Genomic DNA, 23102 nt, shown 5'->3' on the forward strand with positions numbered 1-23102 from the left:
GTATAAGAAATTTGACATTGTAATCTTCCCTGATGTACTCCTAGTCTCTCAGACACTGTCATAATAGGTTCTATTATGACATGGAAATATGTCAGTGCACTCACATTTGATAAGCACATGGTCAGTTGACTTAAAATACAGTTGCTATGCAAAGTGAAGATTTACCTTTTCAAGTAGTGAGCCTTGTCTCAAATTTAGCCACAAATATTGATACAATCTTTACAAAAATAACTGTCTCCCCTAACTTCAAAAGGACAAGCCAACCATTTAATTAAAAAAAAAATAATTATTGCAACACCTACTCAGCATTCCACTCTTATCTGGTTCTGACTAAGGCAATGATGACATTAATTTTGGTTTGACTGATAGATAGGACAGTGCTGCCATTAAGCCTGTCTTAAAACACACATGCGTTCTGCAATGTTGCTTTGGAATATTTTTCAGTGCAGTATCAACACAAAACTGAACTCCTCACTCATGAAATCATATTTGTGAGATTCTGTACCCTGAGGGCCAGACCAGCTGGGTAATAACCGACAAAGTTAATGGGGGCAAGGAGCCTTCTGCTTTCTAGCATGACTATTCTCAGGAACACAGCTGCAATCTCCGTGCTCACCACAAAGAATAAGTCAACCCAAGGGAGAAAGATAAGTGATAGGACTGCAGCACCTCTTTGAGGTTTGTTTTTTCCTGCCCTGTTTCAGGAGATTATTGTCACAGGAAATGGAGCAGTCTCTGCAGTCAGAAAGATATGGAGACACCATTATGACTGGCTTGCAATGGGAAGAACTCCTGATATACAGAGGTCAACCATAGCCGGACCCGTCTAACCTCCTCATTTTTGTAATAGTCCTAAATAGAAGGGCATGTCAGTCACTGATACCATCCCCTCTCTCTCACAATAAAAAAATGAAGTAAACATGAGAAAGAAATAATCCTTGGCATGCTTGCAATATATTTTGAAAGGTCCTATAAGGTTAAGAATATTATCTGGAAAGCCAGCTGTGCTCTCTACTCCTCCCTGTTCTCGATAAGTCCCTTACTCAGAGGGAGGATAGGTTGAACCTCATTGCACTGACGTTTTGAACTTTATCTGCCAGTTTTTATCTCTTCTGCCATGCAAATATGTACATGAGAACCCTAATTTCTGCACGTTAGCAGCAAAAAGTTTAAAAAAACACATCTTTAATTCAGCTGTTCTCTACAAGCAGAAGACCTGAATGCTAATGAATGAGTAGAGTCCAGAATATCAGAGAAGAATATCAATAGAGAACACACACCTTCCTTCAACAGAATTAAAGACCTTCTTGCTGCTACTGCACCTTTCTCAGTGTACACAGTGCATCATGTGTTCTGTATTAATACTACACATCCAGTAACAGATTGCTGCTCTTATTACTGCTGCTGTGTCTAGCAACCCAAGTAATGAGTGAGGTTGTATCATAGTAGGCACTTCATACAGACGGAATTGTCTGCCTCAGAAAACTTACACTGTGTGACAACCAAACAGGTTAAGGAAGGCAAGAGGGTAAACAATATACAAGGAATTGAAGACCCGTTTGAAAGGCTGGATGAAGCTGGCTCTCCTTGCAAGGTCATGACCCTGCTGGAAAGATCTCCTCTCCCCTGCTTCAACCTACACTTTGTGACTAAACAGTGAATTCAGGCAGGGGCCCATCATTTCCAAAGGGCATCTGAATCTCACAGTGAAAAAGAACTCAAATCTATCAGTTTGCCAGGCACGATGTCCTGGCCTCTTTCCTCACAGCCACAGGCTGTTAGTAAGCCAACATACTCGTCAGTGATGGGTAGTTTCTGATTGTGGCGTTCAGCTTTGGCTACAAGAGAAAATAGAAGCTTTCATGTTTGTGTATACCCCTCTCACTTGTACCTGATATGTCTGACTTTTCTTTCTTATCAGCCAAATGATACAATTAATAGGATAATTGATTTTTTCTTTTAATAATGAATGTAAGTAAAATAAACATATGGTTACTTAATGCTGTTAAGTATTTAGGACCATTATCCCCTTTGCTTACTTGACACAGCAGCACAGTTTGATACTCTTATAGACATGAAAAAATCTAGATTCACAGAAAAATAGAAATGTTGTTCAGAACACATACACTGGGATCAGTGAAACTTGCAGCCGAATGGGAAATGTAATGTGTAGTTTCTAGTGCATAACATGAGGCATAACATTATGTTAAGGACTGTAACAGTCCATTACAGTCAGTGCATGACAGAACTTTTAATGTTATGCTTTAAGCAAGAAAGCCACAATTTCCAAAGCTTTTCAAATGTTCCACAGCTTAAAACTACCTTAGCTACCAGAAATACATCTTATGAAGTAACAGTGAAAGAAGGCATTTTCTGTTTCACAATTGCATTGAAAAAGCCACTAGCCTGACTGATGAAAGTGTTACCATTATTAGAAATAATACTCTACATAACATCATATGGACTAAAAAATACTCAACCACATGTTAAAAACAAAAGCCTCATTATGCTGACAAGTCTACAATCAAAATGCGTAAGTGGGATGAGTTCAGTATTTCACTACTGAAAGAAATGATGGTGTGTATGGGGAGGGATTTGGCATTACAAAGCTTTTAAAGAGCATAATGTGTTTAGTAGAAGTGAATCTTTCTGCTGATATTGTGTTTCTTTTAGAGATCGGCAAATATTTAGACTGTCTATTATTTGGAGCAAGGATATCCTCTTAACCAGATACCTTAATATTTATAAACAAAACTGTTAAGAAAATGTAATTTCTGTGGGAAATATTGGTGCTCCAATGTCAATATTAAAAACTTCACTGTTAAAAGGGGAGTCAGATACAGGTTTTTGATTGCAGCTTATTGTAAAGGTTTGGTTGCATAAACTGAATGCAGCTTTTCTTACTGATATCGCTGTTTTTACAATCTAATGCAGTCCCACCTCTATAAAAATATACATTTTTTTATTCTCATGAATTTTACTGACATGAAAGAATTAATATTTTAGTCTGTATGTATGCAGTCAGCTCTTAGTCACCCTGTTATCTTTGCAGTCGTCTCTTAGTTACAGTATCAGGCTTTATTCTGTTAGTTAACAAATATCTTTAGCAAGTTTAGAGGCACAGTGGAAGTGATAGGAATCATCAACTTAATGAAACTCAGGTTTAATAATTAAATCCTGGTAACTAGAGGGAACGGTATGCTTTTCAAAAATTCCTTCAAGGCCTGTGGTTATGTAACTGCTGTGTGGTTTAAATCCATTACAAATTCTCTGAAGTTGGCTATTCAGTTTTTACTCTATATTGCACATCTTGTGCACTGTGAAGCACACGTGTATGTACTACCCTTACACTAATGGTAACACTGAATACTGATGTTCGATGGGGCTTCCACATGTTTCTGACTCACACTGTAACAAGTTACTGCTGCCTTATGCTGAAACCTTTGCTCTGGCATGCTTCACTTAATGGCAAACTGCCTGGGTACAGGCAGCTGTGAGATGGTATTTCTTTACATTTCAAGTCAAGTAGCACTTATCTGTGCACAAAGGGAAGCGCTGGTAGAGGAAAAAGAAAGAAGGAGTCATCTGTTAATTCTACAAGCTTTTTCTATAACCAAATAAATTACCCTGTATGAATGAGTTCATAGCTCTGAGCACATGAGGTGCTACATTAAATAACTACATATTATCCATTCTGCTGATCAATAACACTGAACAGTGGGTGGTCTATTATGTGGTTTATTCCTTTCTTTGGCCAGGTCAGTTAGTTTGGCAAGCATTTGAATTATATTTAATTAAAGCAAATTTAACAACAACAGATTTTCCTCATAGATTTTACCATTAGCAGAAGTCTTCCATTTACTAAGAAAAGGTTCGTGTCTAGGAAAAAGCCAATATTTCTTAACTTACCTTCTTCCCTGAGAAGAGCCCTCACATAGAAATTCAAGCTATGTTGCTCAGCAGGCTCGAGTTCATGACTTCTTGAATGTTGTGTAATTACAGAGGTTCACTAATACCCTCAGCTGCATTATTATAGTTGCCATGTTAGGCAGTTTTCATTTGCTGACCCTGGTGTAGAAGATTGGAGCTTAAGAACAGGTTGTAACAAAGCATATGTTATGTATAATGGATAAATGTAGATATGCCCTTCCTCCTGCACTCTGCTGTACATGAGAATCCATTTCAAAATAACAAAAGTTCCACTCTTACTCAGAGGCAAGCTCAGCGAAAAAATATATAAAAAATATTCTAAATTTGCAAGTCTTGCTCATATCAGTGCAAGAATTAAGTAGAAAAGCAAGTGTTTTTGAAAATGCAGGAGAAAGTAAAATTACAGAGGTATTTAAGATATTGGATTTAATTATTCTGTTAGAAGGAATGACCTGCTTTGAACCTCGAGATGGAATGCGTGCATGTATGCACGTGTGTATATGCTACATCTAGTGTGGGCTATAGAGCTATAAAGCATATTTAACATCTTATTTCACAAACTTTACATTTTTTGCAAGACTTTTGCTCATTTGTTTCTTCTTGATGGGTTAAGTTACCTCTGTGCCACTGCACATCTATGATAACGCAGTCCACTGGGGCTAGTCTGTATAATTTTATCATACCGAGGCCAAAAAAGACTATCCTGCCCTAACACACAAACATTTTATTTATAGGCCAGTAGGACAGAAGCCTTCTCCTTATCTTTTATAACACTCCACATAACGTGATATCAAGTAGTGGACAAAATGAAGTTAATTTCACCTCCACCGATAACGTGGTATGACTGCTTAAATATAAAAGCAGAGCAGACATGAACAGTGGGATGCTGTAAGAGGAAAATAAACTGCCCTGATAACATCTCTGAAGCAGCTGTCTCTTGAGACAGAATAAGTTATCACTTTGGTTACTGCTCTTTCATCAGGAAGGAATGTGTAGTACAAACGACCTGAAACATGGAGGGTGTCATAGGCCCTTACAAAAATCTAGTGTCCTTATAGTGAGGCAAAGAAAAAGTATCAGGGTCATACTTTCCACATTTCTAAGTGGCTTTTATTGACTTCATCTAAGCAGCAAATGTAGCTGAATCAAATAACCAGAAATTAATTTTAATTTTACACGGTGCTATCCTAACCTACCAGTTATGCTACCAAAATATATAGGCTTATTTCCACTCTCATGGAGCACCGAGAGCTGCAAACAGCTGGTGCCAGAAAGAGGGTGCTTTGTCTTGTAGTGCTCCTCACCCCTGCCTTGCAGAGAAAACTCAGGATTATTCCCATATTGCCTCAAAACTGGGCATCTGCTAAGAAGAGGATGTCAGGAGGATATACTTATATCTGTTCTAATCCTTGCTGAAGCAAAATAAAGCCCTATTGACCTGATTTTTGATTCAGACCCTCCTTCAGAGAGCCCATAATAAAAGTCTGAGGCTGTTTAGTTGTTTTTGACAGCTGAACCACTCTGGTGCTTCTTGTGTAGCACGTGAAAAGGAGTGGCCTGAGACTCCCAGATGTACCACCTTATAATTCCTATTTTTGGCCCAGAGGCAACAGTTTAATCTTTCAATAGTGGAGATCTCACACAGGTTGTGCTCTCCTGTGCTAGACATGGGATTATATCCTAGAAATAAAAAAACCCCAACAACCCAGAAGCAAGTAAAAATATAATTTAAGAACTGACACATTCATTCTTGCTGTGTTTCAACATGAAATAGTTTTTGGTTTGGATAAGGCATCCATGTCAGAGTGTTATCTAAATCATGTCCTTGCCTGCTTAAATGAAAGAAAAAAATAATTAATCCTTTTTAAAAGGTTTTTGACCCTGTTTTTTTAGAAGATGGTATTAATGTTGCCTGAATCAATGTTCATCTCCATGCATAGCCACACTTTACAAACATTCAGCACTGATACTTCTAGAAGCTTTAACAGCCTGTCTCAGGACTTCAAAGATGACAGATAAAAGGAAAGTTTTCAAGGCTGTTTACTATTTTGCAGGAATAAATTCTTTTATACCATGCATTTTTTGTTTATCAAAAACATACTTGACATTGCCACAGAAAAAGTCATGACTGAGAACTATATTTTTGCACTCAGTTTTACTGGATATTCAGAGTTTGTAAGTCATCACTGTGAATTCAGCAGCAGATTTTCTCTCCAACCACTTTGCATCACTGATATTTTACTGGGGACCTTTCTGAAAGTCCTCAGGCTCAGAGATAGCATCACATTCCTGGAGAATCCTTTTCCTGTAGCCTCAGATTATAAAATCACCTGGGACTATGGGGTCGTACAGTGGTTGTGCAGTTCACAGCGTACCAGCAGCAGCAACTGCTCCTGTTGTGTAAAAAATGTATTGCAGCAAACTAAAAATGCCAGTCACTGGTGTACGTGATTAGCACCAATTCACATGAAAACGGAGAGAACAGATAAAGGACCCAGACGACACCCTGGAAGAAACAAGCATGCATAGGAAGGAGGGAAATTGTCTTTCATATATCTCCCAATAATGGTGTGTACTCCGTGGAATAAAATATCCTGGGAAGTGATGAAATCACAGTTTGATGTTGCTGCTGGAGCAAACAAGTTACTCTGAGAAATGTGTGTTTCTCATTCAGAGTTTAAAAGTTTATCTTTCAAATGGATTAATCTTTTAAATAATGAACAGACTGAGCTTTTATACAACACTACAATATCTTAATCTGCACATTTTCTGCCTTTACATTATCAAAAATGTTATCCATTTTTGCTTGTATTTGTTTTCAACACTAAAAAAATAGTTATTTCTTTTCAGATGACATTACAGAAAACAACGAGGGAAAAAAGATAAGGGACCAAGAGACGATTTTCTGCACAGCAAAGGAGCTGCTGTTTCTGCACCTAAAATGTCACCCTAAATTCTCTTCAAGCCATTCATTAGCAGATCGGAGCAGTGCACCCAATAGATCCATTAATTGTTCCCTGGCTGGAACAGGCAGAGTTGAAGTATACGTAGATAGTGTGATGAGTCTGGTGCTGTGTTACAAGACTGAGACAGTTTTCCTACAGGATTTCAAACTGGACCAGTATGGTCTTCTGTCACACTCTCCAGACCAAGTCCTGCAGCAACTCTTGTTTGTGAGGTGTTAAGAATTGCAGTGCATAGTCCGAAAAATCAGTTAAATATAAGCACAGATATAACTACTGTGAGGTGAGTACAGCTCAGCAAGGCAAAGTCTTAAAAGCAAGCCTAGACAGCATGTGATTTCCAGGCCTTCAAGCCTAGGACAAGAGCACGGTCCTTAGGATGAACGTCCTTGCAGAAAGCTGGATGCTCTGGTGTCCCAGTCAGTTATGGCTATACATGAGCTTAAAGTCAGTCTGGACAACAGCAGTTTGCATTCCCTGAATACATCAAGACAAAGTTCAATGCAATTATAAACTAGGCCTGCAGTCCCAGCAATTCAACAGTGTAGCACATACAACATAAAGCACCACAACTTCATAATCATGTGTAACAAAGTACAGTATTTGATTTTTAACAGATTAGCAGCTCCTACTGCTTGTTCTCCACTTTCTGTTGGAGTCTCATCTGATCCAATTGGCTTTTGCAATAGCAACAACAGTTAGAGCCTGAACTCCAGGGATCTGTGTTAATAAGACAGGATTATTATCTTTATGTACCTCGGTCAAAAGCTGAGGATTACAACTTCAGATATAAACAGCATGCACAGATGAACCGTTCAAAAGTAAAATTTCTGTTGGTAATTGCTTTTAGCAATGAAAAAAAGGAGAAGATTATGTGACATACATGCCAACCTGTCTGCAACTAGAATGATTCTCTCAGCCATTACCAGCTAAAGTTGTGTAGATGCTTCATTAAAAATTTAGAAAAAGCAATGTAAATATTTTGTATATGAAACCACAGCTAATATTACAGAGTTTAACTGTTATTGCACAGTTCACTGCTCAGGGTAATCATCTAGACTTTCTCCTCTTGGGTGAGCACTCCAAGTACGGGCCCCAGCCCCCCCCACTCAATACAGACATGCTCTAAGGCAGAGCAGGCAGGACACGAGTGACCCCTTTCCCTTTACCATGCTACCAGTAATAAGCTCTTTGAAGTCACTTAACTAAATTATATATCCTCTTGTGTACAGGAAAAGAAAGGGAACTGATGCCTGGTTCAGAATCATCAAATCCAGTTGAAAGCCATGGGAGTTCAGGGGTCGGGCTCTGGGAAGAGTTTTGAAGAGCCTCCTTTGAGGTGTAAAAAGGTATTTAGCCAGAATTATATGTCTATGGAATGAAAGGGGGTTCAGAAAGATCCTGTACAGCTCTCTACAGGCTTAAACTCATCAGCTTTAATCTTTTGGCCTGCATGCTCCTCGCACTGTCAGCTCTCTTCACTGACCTCTGCAAGGGCAAATAACGCATGTTCTGCTGACATGCAACACACTGCTAGGGCCAGGGGTTTAGGGTTTCTTTCTGGATCTTGTCCTGTATGATTTGTCTTTGGTAATGCAGATAAAGCAGGAAACTATCCAGAAATACAGCAGCTAGTGATTTGGGGATTCTCCATTCTGAGTCCTGAAAATTAGTAATCAGTGATCACAAGGTGAGCATTTATCATTAAGAATTGCTTTTGAAAACTTGGCTTACTGTTTTTTCTTCCCTTTATGACTCATGCTCAGTCCTGCTTTCCTTTGTTAATATTAAAAAAAAGAAAACCACATATCACCATTAAAAAATCTGAAATGGTCATAAAGAACGTTCTTTTTATAGCTTCACACTGTTAATATACATTGTAGCAGATAAATTATAAGCATTCACTTGCCAGCATGCTCCAAACTAAGTAAACAAAAAATGTCCCTTGTCTTGATGTTTATTTCTTTATTTATTTGCTGACGAAAATCAGTTGTGCTCACATTAAGACAAGACAGAGACGTGAGTTTCTCTGATGCTCTCTGACCAGAAGGACAGTGAACGTCTGTCTGAACATAGAGCTCTGTGTCTGGGCAATGCAATGGGTCAGAAGAAGGCAGAAAGTAGCTATTCTAAAAATATGCATTTATGTGTTCTTATTAAAAACCACAAACAATATGGCCTTTTCTACCAGCATTGGAAAATACATGGGAAAGAACTAAGTTCTCCCTTGGTTCTTGTTAGATGCCGTTAGCGGTTGCTGCACTTACACAGAAAGGTTTCCTCTCTGTATAAGAAGTTGGGTGTGGAAAGCAGCGATAAAGCCTGAGGTTGTTCTTTCTGAGTGCTGTTGCAAATAGCTCAGTGGAGCTCACAAATGTTCCTTTAAACTATTTCAGCTTTGAAGAATCAGCAGGAGAATCTTAAAATCAGAAAACAAAGTATTTACAGCTACTTGACCAGATTTTTTTGAATGAGGGATTGGAAGCATATGACCACATGGAATTTTAAATTGCATTAAAAATGTTTTCTGTAACTGTCCTTCCTGTCATTTTTTCAGACCTCAAGTACTGTTCCAGAAAAATAGTCCTGCACAATGCATAACAATGCACCACAGGACCCTGTTCCCATAGATCTGAAATTTCTTAGTTTAATCTTCACCTAAACAAATATTCCCTTAAATAAAATAGAATAATATTGTCAGTGGCATGTGCTGAGTGTTTTCAGTCACTTGGAAGAGTAAATAGAGCCTCCCTGCTTGTTCCTGCTTCCTTTGACTCCTGCTTCCTTTCCCATGTGCTTTATTTCTCTAACAGTTTGACCCATGCCTGGGCCTTGCAGGTTCCATCTTCTTTTCTTAGCTCTAATAGCATCATGGCACTGTGCAGCTAATGAGCCACTGTAATGAGCTCTGCTATCTTTATTGGGAAACCATGGCTGAAGCTTTTCGAATTTATGGGAAATGATTCCATGTGGGTGTCAGAGAGGCACTGGACCCTCTCCACACAACACACTGTTTCTCTTATCTTGACCTTTCTGCCTCTTCTTTTATGCCCTACATTGTTTTTTTTTTTTTTCTGAACTACTGGATTGTTGTGTAGTTTTACTGTTTGCTACAGAACATGCATGTCTTGAGATCTGTTTTTTTAACTGATGTACTCTGAGGAAAGAAATGCTTATTTCAGTCAAGACGTGAGCTAGACTAAAAGTAAAATGTTCCTTTTCGTGCACATAGCTCAAGCCCCTAAATCCAGACTTCATTACTGAGAGCAGCTTTTCAAGAGGAAATCAATTAAAAATATGGTAGGTCACAAAATTCTTCTAAGCTTGACTGCTGCTTAGATGATGTGTAAATTAGGAATGTAAAAAAAGAAACAAACACCTAGAATGGGGATGACCTAAAAGGCTGAAATGGCAATAAAGCCCACCAAGTTGATCAGAAAGTGTGAGGTAACAGCCCTCCAGATACAGAATGAATACCTGGTCCTGCTGAATTGCAGGATTCACAGCAAAGGTTGAATTTATCTAGCCTAATTGTGTCAAGAATAAGAAGAAATTGCTGCGGACAGAGATATCTAGCCTTGACAGAAACCTGGAGAGACTTGTATTTGATCAGAAAATCTCTATTTGAAACTGGAGCTATGCTTCTTTCTCTTTAGGCATGGGACACTGACTCACATTTATAGAGTAACCAGGGTCAGCGTGAGATGTTAACAACGGATAGTTAATATGAGATTGTGAAATCTTCTTTATAGCCCCTATCTGTAACTTCCTGATCAGTGTCTGTCTAAGCAAAATCCATGGCAAAAGAAAGTGCTACACAAAAGTTTGTAACTACCTTTGGATTGAGCATTGTCAGCAGAAAAGCAAAGAAGAAAGGTATTTCTTTTGAAAATTGTAATTGGCCAGAAGCAACACCTACAAACGTGATTACTTGTTCATTTGTTGTCATGTCAGCTAATTATTGGTGCAACTAAGATCAGGATGAGAAAAGAGGTGCTCAGTTTTGCAATAATAACATGCTCCTAAGACAATTTCACAGACCGGTTTTGGATAAAGAAGGAAGGGACCCCATGGTGTGCTTATTTTAAGGTCTCAGTGAATGAGAAACAGGTGCTTGTCCCTCTTAACAAATCACTTCTAGTTTTGGTGGTTTGTGAGGAGCTAGTGAAGAGCAATTTAAGACATACTTGATGATGGCATAGCTCTTGTTTAATAATATACAGGCACTTGTTTAGAGGCTGAGGATAACAAAAATGTTTAACTAAGCACATGAAACTAAGTAATGGTTCTGAAACCAAATGCAAGCATGAATCCATTTTGGCACATTCCTGGATAACCACCCGTGTCTGCACACATCTATTATTAACCATTGCAGTTTCTTAAAAGGTACAGTTATTGATCTCAATTCACAACACTGAAAAGAAGCAAATGCATTAAGTGGAATAAATGCTGGCAGGGAGACATCAACTCTGAACATCTTGCCTGTCTTGTCTTAGTGGAGAAAGACATCATAATCTGATCTCACCATGAAGTGCCCAAATAGCCAAACAGCTTCTGAAACACCCAGTAAATTCTTTTGATTTCACTGTACATCAATTTAGGAACCTTAAAAAAAAGTCTTTAAAGCTATGGCAAAGCTAATTCAGTTCATCAGTCGTCACTGAGAAATATGATGGTCAGTGAACATCAGCAGCAAAGCAGAAGTGAAGGTCTCTGCATTAGGGGGAGGAAGCAAAAGCCCCCTCTGAGAGCTGATACCATCAGTTAGGTAGAGGAGTCACTTCCTGAGTGGAAGCTGAAATCAGATATAATTCTAACAATATCCACCAGGAAATCACAAAAATCTGCAGGATTTTTTAGTTTCCCAGAAGACATAGATGTTCCTCTAAATCTCAAAAGTTAATGTACATGGTATTTTTTTTTCAGCAAGTTCAACAAGGAGTATGACAAAGATCCTTTTGTCCTTGCCTCCAAACTCATTCATGTTCCTTTATAAGTTGCTACCTGATGAGCCATTTATATAACTGCGTCCCAAGTTATTTCCTCTGCTGTCTCTGCACCAACAATGTCTAATTGGACTTTGCTTCCTATGATTCTTATCTGGTACTGTATTTAAATGTCAACATCCAGTCCAAAAAGCAAAATGAAACAAAAACAACCTATGTTACCTAATATTTTTATGAATTGTTATAATGTCAATAGTTGTGAATATAAACCTGGCTGTGATGGCTCCCTTTGTGAGACATTATATTCTCTGTTGTTCACTAGATCAAAATTTTGGTCATTAGTATAGTTAGGGCTCTTCCTACTTATTCAGCTTTTCCACCCTTTTCCTCCCTCCCACCTAGACTGCCAACTACTCTTTCTCTTGATCCTTGCTACTGCCTCTTTATCTACTTACATGCCAACCACAAAATACTGTGCTACTAAAGAAATAATTTGGAGATGTGGAATGAATGACCATATCACTTCAAGCATCTTGGAGTTTCCACTGTACTCAGAATGATCACCATCTTACAAGATCAGGTAGAAAATGTCAGCAACCAATGCCTGGTGTTTGTACCACCTCTATTGTTTCACATAATCCTAATTTGTCTAATATCTAAATGAATTTCTTGTCCATTTCATGCAATGCTGTTATATCAGGAAACTGTTGGTACAATCGTTATAGCTCCTCCCAGTCCTGTGCATGATTTTTGCTCACGTGAGCCAGTGTAGAAGTAATACGACAATGTGCTCCGGTGAAGCAATATACATAATGGTAGCTATGGTCCCACACCAAGATATTATTTCTATTTACTTATTCGTTGATAAGTGAACAGTAAATATGGGAGGGGAGACACTTACTTAGGAGGCTTACTTATGGTAATGAGTCACACTATAAATCAGTACAGTTAAACAGTGCTTTCCACCATGTAAATAATTGTCAGTATTCATTGTAGGGCAAAGGCATACTAAGGATCATATCAGCAATCTGCACACCAGCTTGAGAGCTGCACTTAACTTGCACAGTAGGGACAAAGGTGCAGGAATGTCTGCCTCAAGAGGGTGATGCTGAAGTGGATAAGATACTGAATTTAGCCATGTAAGTTAACCAGTTGGTCTCTTTAAACATTCACTGTAAGCAATGGAGAGATTCCTCTGGAAGGTGATGCAAGGGATGTAAATTAACTTTCTGATGTAGGTCCCATTTAGAAGAGCTCCTAGCTCTTCATTGGCTCTTCAGGGTGTCTATTTGGCTAGTTTACCTTGCCAAAGTGGCGGGTATTAATATGTCCCCTCACCTCAGCTGCCTTCACCCTTCTCTCCATTATGTCAGTAGCTGTCATTGACAGTATTCAAGCTTCAGGCATCATCTACAATGACATTAAAGAGCCCAAAGTGCTGACTGCACTGTGTTTCCCTATAAAGCTTTGTTTGCCCTGTGAGCTTCCTTTCAGCTGTTGACAGAGGTGTTTTTCAAATAATTTCCAAGTCAAAAGATAGATCTTTTCCAAGACCACAAGGTACAGAAACTCTTCTGAGGTTTGGGCTGAATTTCTGTTTTCTAATATCAGCCTTCTTCTGGAACAATATGATACATAGTTTTTCACAGAAACATTGGTACTTCCTGAATAAATTTTTATTTCCTTTAATAAAAATTGTTTATTTATTGTCATAAAACTTAATTCTTCTCATCACACCTCACTGATGGTGTATGCAGTACTCACAGAGTTCACTGATCCATAAGTGACCATAGGTGTAATGACCCCAGTTGCCTGCACATCAGTGTGCTCAAACACACAAAGACAGGATTTACATCCAAATGGGTGCTTGGAAGAATACTTTATACGCCATAATGAAGCTATATTGTTGTGTAACCACTGTTAATGTGGTTTTGTAATTGGTTTTGAAACTGTATTTGAGCATTTCAGAATCAATTAGGTGGAAGAATTCAAAACTTTTAAAAAGGTGCAATTCACATCTGATGTCTAATTTAAGGTCTCGAAAGACAAGGTGAAGCACTTGTCAGACCCTTCTAACAGATCTTTGCACAAGGCATTGCTTTTTAGGTTTCGGACAGACTTATATATTGTGTTTTTTACATTTATATTTAATATAAGTCTGAGGTTACAATATCATTAGATCATCTCTTTTTTGGTTTAAATTTGAAATTGTGAAAGTATTATGAAGTTGGCTTTTCCTGGGTTGAGTAAGGTAATATTTCTGAATGTCAGTTCTGAAACTACCCTCTGAACACCTTTCTACATGGTAATTATCCTGTTGTTAAAAATTTTTGCAAGCCTTCAGTTCTGGCAGTAGAAATACCAACCACATAGGCATACACTACTTCTATGCATCTGGGTTTCTCCTTTGCATTCTGTAGAGCTGCTTTTGTAGCTAAAGTTGCACCTGTGCATAATATGGATGAAGGTAAATGTCAGTGAATGATAGACACGTTCTACATTTGAAAGCTAAAAACTTGACCTGTAGAGAGTTTCTTACCTGTTATCCTCTGTATATCTATCAAATGTCTAATGAGCAGAAATGGAAATTTCCTACAGAAAGGGTCTTCCTTCTGCTTCATGAAAGCAAGAATTCAAAACAGAGTTAAGTCCTTGATCTGTTAAATTCAATGCAGCTTGACTGCAACAATAATTTCCAGCGAAAAGTGACTCAGCTCTATCCTCCCATCATTTTCACTGGAAGTTGCACTATGAAATTCATCAAAATGGATTTAAGAAAATTGTTTTTAGATTTGTGCTACCCTACCTATGCTCAACAGTGAAATTTATTTCTACATAAAATTTGTTGTGTGTTTTGAAAGTTTACTGTTACCTATTTCTACTTTTATTACAAAAGTCATCACAAGATTTATCAGATCATCACCAGTTTTCACAGAAATATTAGGAAACTTCACAACTGGCTTGTGACACTACTGGAGATCGCACAGAGATTAAGGAAAGCAGCGATTACATTTGACTTCAGTCCAGCAAAGCAGGTAAACAAAAACTGTCATTATCATCAACAGAGTTGTAGATATTGCTAAAGAAAGCAAGATTTACACACTGACATAGATCATAGTCCAAGAACTTATTCATTTATACTGGACATAAGGATTGCATGAGTATTTCTAACATTTCTAAATTTGGATGTTACCATATAAATGACTTACGTTTCAGCAGTCTAAGGGAGTGAAGTATACTAATATGAGTGATAAGACTGACTGGAGGCTGTGAGGCTAAGTACAAGCTAAGTATAATCTGTTCTTTTTAAAGGTAATTCACTGTCTCCAATATGAGCATGGACTGTTGGTACCCAGAGTTACGTTGCTTCCAGCAACAGCCTGAGCTACATCCATAGACGTTACGTGTATGTGTGTGTGTGTATGCTTGTATTTTTATCACAAACATTGGGCTATGTTAATTCATCCAGATTTAAGGAAAAAGCATTATATTGTTTGATGGGGTCTAAAATGAAATTAATTTAGATGCTGGAACAGTACTTAGAGGATTCTTTTCTATGGGCTTGCTTAATGAACAGCTGTTTTCTTCCTATTAAGAGAAGGGCAGATCCCCTTTTTACATTTTACAAAGGAAATTTAAGACTAATCAGAGTAATCAACCTAGTATCTTTTGGAATTTTCTGCATCCCTACAAGTTTGCAAGTCATGTTCCCAAACATATTCTCTCTTTCCTTTCCTTGCCACTGGTTTCAAAGTGAAAGCTGATGGAATTCTTATTGCTCACTTTGCAAACAGAAAGATACACAAAAATTAAGTTGAGCAAATCATATTAACAGAATGGTCTTGCATAAAATGAGAATATCTTACTCTCAGAGTCATATTACAGTCAGACTGGTGAGTTAAAATTATAAAAGAAGTAATAGTTTAATGCCTGTAGAGCTGAACTAACATTTCCTTTCATTTGAACACCTCAGCCAAGTCCTTGTGAAAAGTAAAGGTCACTACTTTTTGAGCTGACTAAATAGGCTTTAAGGCTTGCAACTCCTTTGTATTAAATTGTTCTTTAGAAATAATGCTATTTTTACTAAATCACCTTCAATTATTATGAAAGACTAATAAACTTGGGGTTGTTTTTTTTTTAATTGCCCCAATACAGCTGATTGGAATAGGTGTTGCTGTGCCAAGTTTTTTTCTTTTTTTTCATGTATTTATACTACATTTTCTTTCTTTCATTTTGTCACTCTTAACTCCTGCTGATCGTTTGATTAGAAAGATTCCTGTGTGTTCATTGTAAAAGGACTATGCCAAACAGAGAGAATTACCTTGAGAAAAGCAGGGAAAGCAACACCATCTTCCTCAAGAGTGAAGACCTTTCTGGCAGGTCATGTTTAAGGCAAGTAGAAGCTGAGCTCAGTGTAGTGCCCACTGAGTAAAAGGTCTGCAGATAGTGTTATGCCATTATAAAATCTAACGGTCCCTTCCTGTTTTAAAAAGCTACACAACCTTGTAATGCTCCTTCTGTTGGTACAAGTATTTCAATATCAGCCACATAATCTCCTTGGATATTTTAAATAGCAAATGTGATAATTTACATTAATACTGTTGAGACTAAAGTTAAATAGATTTGTTTTCAAATATAACAGGTTCCATTTGGACAGGTTGGAATGGAGCAGAATGGGGACTTTGGAGACAGGGGACCTCAGGAGGCCCTATTCAAGCTTCAGGAAGAGAGGAACTGCACAGTGCTCACATTATGTGACCATATGTTCTAAGGCATACCACTCAGTGTTTAATGAGAAAAATTGTAGTTCCTCAGTTTCCCTGTAAAATGCCATTTGCTGCCCCTGTAGACTAGGAGCCTGAGCAATGTGATTGGCTCCATCTCCTTGGCAGGTTTACAATCTCTTTTGGAGCTAGAGACAGTCCTGAGGAAATACTGAGAAGGCAAGTGCTGAATGGAAAATAGCTGCAAATCTGTCTTTTACAGGACCTTGCTAGAGGATGGAAATTTTTAGAGAGATCATTTTATTTCTCTGGGCTCAGCAGTAACAGCCCATCCCCTCACTACTACTGAAAAAAGTGAGAAGTTATCAAAACTTCAGTTTGACTATAATAGCAAACAGGTTTGATCTGATCTGCACTCTGACTCTAAAGTGATGCTGTCCTTGGGCCCTCAAATACGTGATTAATTTTGAGAAGTGTACTTAAAGATACACTAATATTGCTTTTTAAAAAAACTTTCTCTATTTGTTTCCCAGGGAAGAGAAAGCTCAGGTGTCTCCACAGGAAAGTGGTAGTCCTTAGCAGCCCTCGACAAATAAAACTAAACTGGAAGGGGGCAGGAAGAATACTCCCTGTTTCACATAATTTTCTATTTTCTTCTCTTCTTTCCTTTCTATTGTTCTGCCTGATTTTGGCTGTTCTCTGTAATGGCATTTCCTTAAGGTCAATCTATTGTTATTTAGGAGTGTGATAGAGATATCAGACTGAGTCATGCAATATTTGCCAACTCCACACCTTTCAGCATTCTGCTGCTGAGAGTGGAGGTGAAATAGCTGTTTGTGATTACTATTGCTTCCTAAATAAAAGCTGTTTTTTAAAAGAAAATTAGTAAGAAAAGAAGTTCAAAAAATAAAATTACATTTAATGTATTTTCTTAGGGTTTTCATAAGTCTGCAATGAAACTGAAGCTGTCCAGGGCCAGCAACATTCACAAATAATGCCTTAGTAATAAGTGCATGTAAGTCTAACAGAGAGAAAAAGAAGGAATTCAACAAAGAAGCATACTTTAAATCCATTGAGGATGCAGAATAAGAACCAATAAGAAGTCTGCCTCAAAATTCTGACAGATTAATGCAAATCTGTTTTTCATTTCACAAATAGAATTTTACACTGATCACATGCAAAAATCCCCTTAACTGGAGATTAAAACGTCAACATAAAGCCCACTGTGTGTGAAACATATCTAATGTGAGCCATTATGTAAGACACTATCCTTAATTTTCTTTACAGCAATCTTGTACTTCAAATAATGTTGCATTTGCTTTTAACAATTTCTAACAACTACATAAAACATCTGTATTGCAGCCCAAACATTCAAAAGGGGCATCCTGAGATGGTTGCACATGTGATGAGGTACTTGTAAATTCTAAATTTCTCCACTTGACTGTCATTAAGAAACTATTAGAAACAAAATATGGGATACTTCTGATATGGGACAATGCTGCAGAGCTGCTACTGAATGAACTAAAGCTCTGGCTAGATACATAGGCATGTGTTTACTTTTGCCACCTTAGCGCTACAAAGCAAATTTTGATAACTAAATCTAAACAGAATGTTATACTTGTTTTTTTCCTTCCTTTCAGTTTTGCCCTTGTGGTCATTGTTCAACGTATTCCCCCCTCCTTGACCTATTCAAGGTGCCAGGGATGCAGCTTTCAGGGCTATCCACCACTCGACATTTTAGGTGAAGTCTGTCAGCACTCAGAGTGCTTCTTAGTCTCCCCTTTGTTGGGGAGTGGAGCAGCAGGAATAACTACATAAAAAGTAATTGTTTTTGAACTGAATGAATTCTGGTATCATGAGAGGTAAAACATTCACCCAATGCTTCAGTCTGCAGCTCTGTCATCTTGAGACTTTAGTAAATCTGAGACAAATTCTTACAAAAGATGTAGGTTCAGACTACCTGCATCACTATTTCTATAAAAATAATTACTATAATAACTAACGATTGCCCAAAAGGTCATGCTGACCCATCTTGAGTGACTTACTACACAACGTAGCTGTAGATTTCACACAATAATTCCCCCCTTGAGCAAAATAACTTGAAATTGAACTGTAGCTTCCAACTGAAATACATCATGACTTTCAGAAAAAAATATACAGGCTTCTCCAGCTGACAGAAAATTCATGATGAGCCTTGGGAGTGTCTCCCAGGCGTTAACTAATTTTATCAACTGTGGTGCATTTCCAGTTTTGCCATTTATTAACTTTATTAGTGTAGGCCACTGAATTTTGCCATGTTGGGTGAAACAATGATCAAGGATTTTCTTCTCTAAACATGAAGTATGGAACTCACCCTTTTCCAATCTTTGTTCTCTAAAAGTTGGACTTCTAACTTAAATAAATTGTATAGCCTCCTATTCTAGCTTGTAAAAAGACATACACAGTTTATTTGATCAGTCTTAGACACTTAAACTAGGACTGGATAAAGAGAAAGAGGCTGTTGCAAGTCCCCCTCCATTAACTATAGAGAAAACATGGGCAGCTGATTTGGAGGCCACCTTTTAGACCACTAAAATTAGATAGGGTGAATGGCCAAAGTGGTCATGAGTCAGAGTCAACTCTTTCTCTTTGAAAATATGTACCATGTGAATTTTCTTATTCTCTCAGTATGTGCCTATTTCCTAAATCATAACTACTTCTTGCAGGTTTTCTCTGAACTGTGTTTTGCCCTTGAAGCCCACTGTGAAAAGCAACTTCTCAAGCAACTGCAGTTTTTTTTTCCTATGGGGAGAGCTCTCCTCTCCACTAAAAACCTCATTTCTTTTCCTGAAACTTTCAAGGGTATACTTTTTTATGAGACAGCTACTCTTCTGACATATTTGTTTGCAACTGGCCAACGCGTTAGTAGCCTGTGGTTAGGCACACAAGGTACAAATATCCACATCCACATGCACATGCATTCCCCTCACCCTGCCCCTGCACATACAAGTCATGTAAGCTTGATTTCTCCATCTGGCACTTTTAAATGAAGATTACAAATAAATAGTGAGGTGTAAAAATAAGCACATGTTCTTGCTTTCATTGAAAAACATGAAATGACTGACTGGTAATGGAAAAGCTCTATATTTTCCAGAGTTTGAAAGCTGATTCATTAGTCATGCTGATTTAGACAAAAGTGTACAGTGAGGTGCCTTCTACAGTTCCCTCTGATTTATTTCCTTTCATATTAATTGCTTCAGTGACTTCTGTCTACCATACGTGTCTCATTGCTGTTGATGACTCCTGTAGACTACAGGATTTTGCTCTCGATGACACTAAGTTTATATGAAGTTATCTTGAAGAAACCTATTCTGATAACAGAGTGGAAACTTTGCCCTAAACCAGTGAAGGTTAGGAAGAATAATTCTGCTCTTCTGGGTAGAACACTCTTTCCACAACAGGAAATTAAATTCAGTGTTTGGCCTTCCATGTATAGCTCAAAAACAGCTTTGTGCAATACCTTAAGTTAGATTTTACCAGCTAAGCAATACTTGGATGGAGGACTTCTCAGGATGTGGTGGGGTTGACCACAGTGACATCTTGCTTCGGTCGGCACTGAAGTATGAGCATTTACTTACTGAATATACTATGATGATCTGGAAGCTTTGAGGATGTTAAAAATCCCATTGTTCTTTATATAAGAATAATCTTTTAAAACACAGTGATGGAATTTTACCTTGGGAAATTAAACTTCCTATAGTATTGCTGCCTGATGAAAGAATCTTCAATGTCCATCCTAAACCATTGTATGTTGTTGGATATTAATAAAATGCTTCCAGGTTCCTTCTCTGTCAGCAGCTACGTTTCAGTGGTCATGTATTATACGTGTGAGGGTAAGTAAAACATTTGGGAAGTCTTTTGTGTTACTTGCTAGGATTTTGTTGTTGTAGCAACATTGATTTGTAGCAGCTGTGAAGTTTCTGGGGTTTGTTTAACAAAAGAACACACAGACATAAGAATGGAAAGACTTGATGAGGGAAGTAAAATAAAACTAGCACTTGTACAATGATTGGAGACCATATACTTTACTTTTTCAATTTTTTTCAGATTTTTTTCTCTTTTCTGTGTTCTATTAAATGATTCTATTCTGTTAGCTTCATATAAGTTATATGAAAAGGTTGGTTATCTATATACAACTACACATTCATTCACTTGCTCCTCCCCCCATATGAATATACATGTTACTCTAGTATGGGTATGTAATGGAGCTATGCCTGTTTGTGCCGTATGAAATTCTAACACAGTATCTGCACTCTTTTAAGATACTATGATCTTATAAAACAGAAAAGGGTATGAGATATCTATAGTAGAGTAAATAATGTAGACAAACTGCTGTGAATTTTCATTATAATTCTGAAGTGGGTTTTTTTTCCAATTGCCACCACTTTCTTGTGTTTTTCCAACAGTTGTGTTCTACTAAGAAAAAAAAGCTATAGAAGATGAATTTCATGGTTTCATGCCAGGAAGATTCACATTGGAGTAGATGTATTAACATTCAATACTGTACTCTGCAAGATATTCCAGTGACTGCATTAGGAATATTCATGATATGAGATGTAAACTACGATGGTTGTCAAAATAGATCCCTAATTTGGCATGCTCAAATAAATAAGGAGAATGAATTGTAGAGACCTTGCTTTTTACAAACATTCAAAAAGAAATGTAATGAAGAACAAGTTTGTTCAGACCCAGTTTTTAGATCTGCATTCACATCAATAAGTCCTTGTCAGGAAAAGTAAATGTTTCACAGACTGGATCAAACACTGGTTAAACACTGGTTAACAAGTTCTTTGAGAATCAATCTGTATTTATGCAGATTCTGGCTGTTAATACATTGTGGATTATCTCTATTTTTAACTCCTCTACATTTCTCTGTGGGTTTATCATTGAGTATTCCAAAAGCAGAGTGGTAAAATGCTCTAGTTGAAAAACAAAACAGACTGGAAAAAGAAAAAATGCAATAGATCTGGAAAGCTCATTTGAAATGTATGAGGGATTTGAATCTGAATATCTGAATTTGCCAGTCCACAAAGGAAGAAAGTAGGAGGCTGCAAGTGAAGAAGTTTCCTGTGGCTCTTCCTTTGTAACAAGCCACAAAGGAAGGATCTCTGTACCCAAGCAGGCTTTGTAAAGCTGTTCAGTTTGTGCCTACACGCAGACTGCTGTCAGGATGGTGCTGCAGCTCGGTGAAGCTTTCCCAGCATTAGCTTGCCTTGCTCTTACACCAGTTTGCACGTTCACAGCATAAGGACCTGACCTGCAGCTTCAAGAAAGCAGAAAGGTTTTGTTACACTGCATGTTTGAATAAATTGTAAGATCTTTCCTCACAGGATGCAGAGTTTGACAGTCTCTTTCAGTATTTGCTATCAGAGGTAACTATATATAATGCATCCAAGACAGTTTTGCATAAACCATGGGTTCTCCATTTCCATAATGTGGATCACATCCGAACAGTGGGACTCCTTTTTAATCTCAAATGCCACAGTCTGTTTTACGGGCAAATAACAGTCCTACAACAGCATTTTTTCACAAGGAGTTTTGGTATCTTTTCACAATAATAAGCTAAAAACCAGGCAATAATACCTAGAACAAGGCAATCCAACAGTTTCCTACAGAACACAGAAATGCTGACTACTGTGTGAATTGTTCATGGTCTGTGAACCATGAATCATTGCATTCTTCATAAAAATAAACCTTGGAAACCTACATATCTGAATACAATTTGTATGTGCAAATAAGAACTGTATGTAGGATGAGAAGGCAAAAGGGTACAGAAGAGCTTTCAGAAAGAATGAGTTCAGGGAAGTTTTGTGACTCAGAGAGTGGGATGCTGTTTTACTCAAGAGCATGTGTATCCTTCTATGACAGTCATAGACCAGGGAGAGCACTGTTTTTTGCAAGACACAGAAGTAGATCTTTAGCCATTTGGGTGCTAAGAGCTGTCTTGACATAGAAAACTGGGAAAATAAACCCACTTATTAGAACTGGGGAAGCAACTTTAGGGAGGAGCTAGGGAACTGGAAAGGGCAGGTTTGAAGAGGAAGATTAATTCCCTGGAACAGTCAGGCTTGAGCTAGATGCTGAAATAAATAAATATGAAAACAATAGTTTGCAACTAAAAATCCCTACTCTGTTTCTTTGGTGCCACTCCACTAAAAAAGCATAGAAACCTATCCAAGAAGATAAGTTGCCTTTGTCATGTCTTAGTGGTAAAGTTTAAAAAACAGACAATGCTGGCTCTTACAGGGTCCACATAAGGAGCAGGGATGGAAGGACCTGTGCCGGCACAATGCCTGTTTTTGGCTGTAAAATGGTAACTATGAATGGTTCCTCAGGTTGGTTTAACTTCTAAAAGATAAACTGACCTAGGTGAAATGAAATCAATATAGTTCATGACTGAGGACATTTTTTTTTTTTTTTTGGGTAGGAAATGAAGAAATAAGCAGCATACTTCTGAATTTGGAACAAATCCAAGTTCAGTGAGTCACCTACCTGGAAGG

At 37.8% G+C, this 23102-nt stretch overlaps 2 long non-coding RNA genes across 5 annotated transcripts in view; one reads left to right on the top strand and one right to left on the bottom strand.

Annotated features, from left to right (window-relative positions):
- LOC141949860 (uncharacterized) overlaps positions 1-4667 on the bottom strand; it is a 47806-nt gene extending 43139 nt beyond the window's left edge. For 2 of the 3 annotated variants that reach the window (XR_012630867.1, XR_012630871.1), the window contains exon 1: positions 3910-4667. This is a non-coding gene — a long non-coding RNA (uncharacterized LOC141949860). The remainder of the gene's footprint in view (positions 1-3909) is intronic. The other variant, XR_012630868.1, reaches the window with a different exon arrangement.
- On the top strand, positions 416-22228 carry LOC141949870 (uncharacterized). 2 transcript variants are annotated; one of them, XR_012630872.1, is made up of 5 exons: positions 416-2533; positions 6781-7176; positions 8126-8242; positions 14736-14874; positions 21009-22228. It is a non-coding gene; the product is annotated as an uncharacterized LOC141949870 (long non-coding RNA). The 2 variants fall into 2 exon arrangements; XR_012630873.1 differs by lacking the exons at positions 416-2533; positions 6781-7176 and adding an exon at positions 6284-6498.
- Positions 22229-23102: the final 874 nt, after the last annotated feature.

Source organism: Strix uralensis, chromosome 1 (assembly GCF_047716275.1).
Source record: "Strix uralensis isolate ZFMK-TIS-50842 chromosome 1, bStrUra1, whole genome shotgun sequence".
Lineage (NCBI taxonomy): Eukaryota > Metazoa > Chordata > Aves > Strigiformes > Strigidae > Strix > Strix uralensis.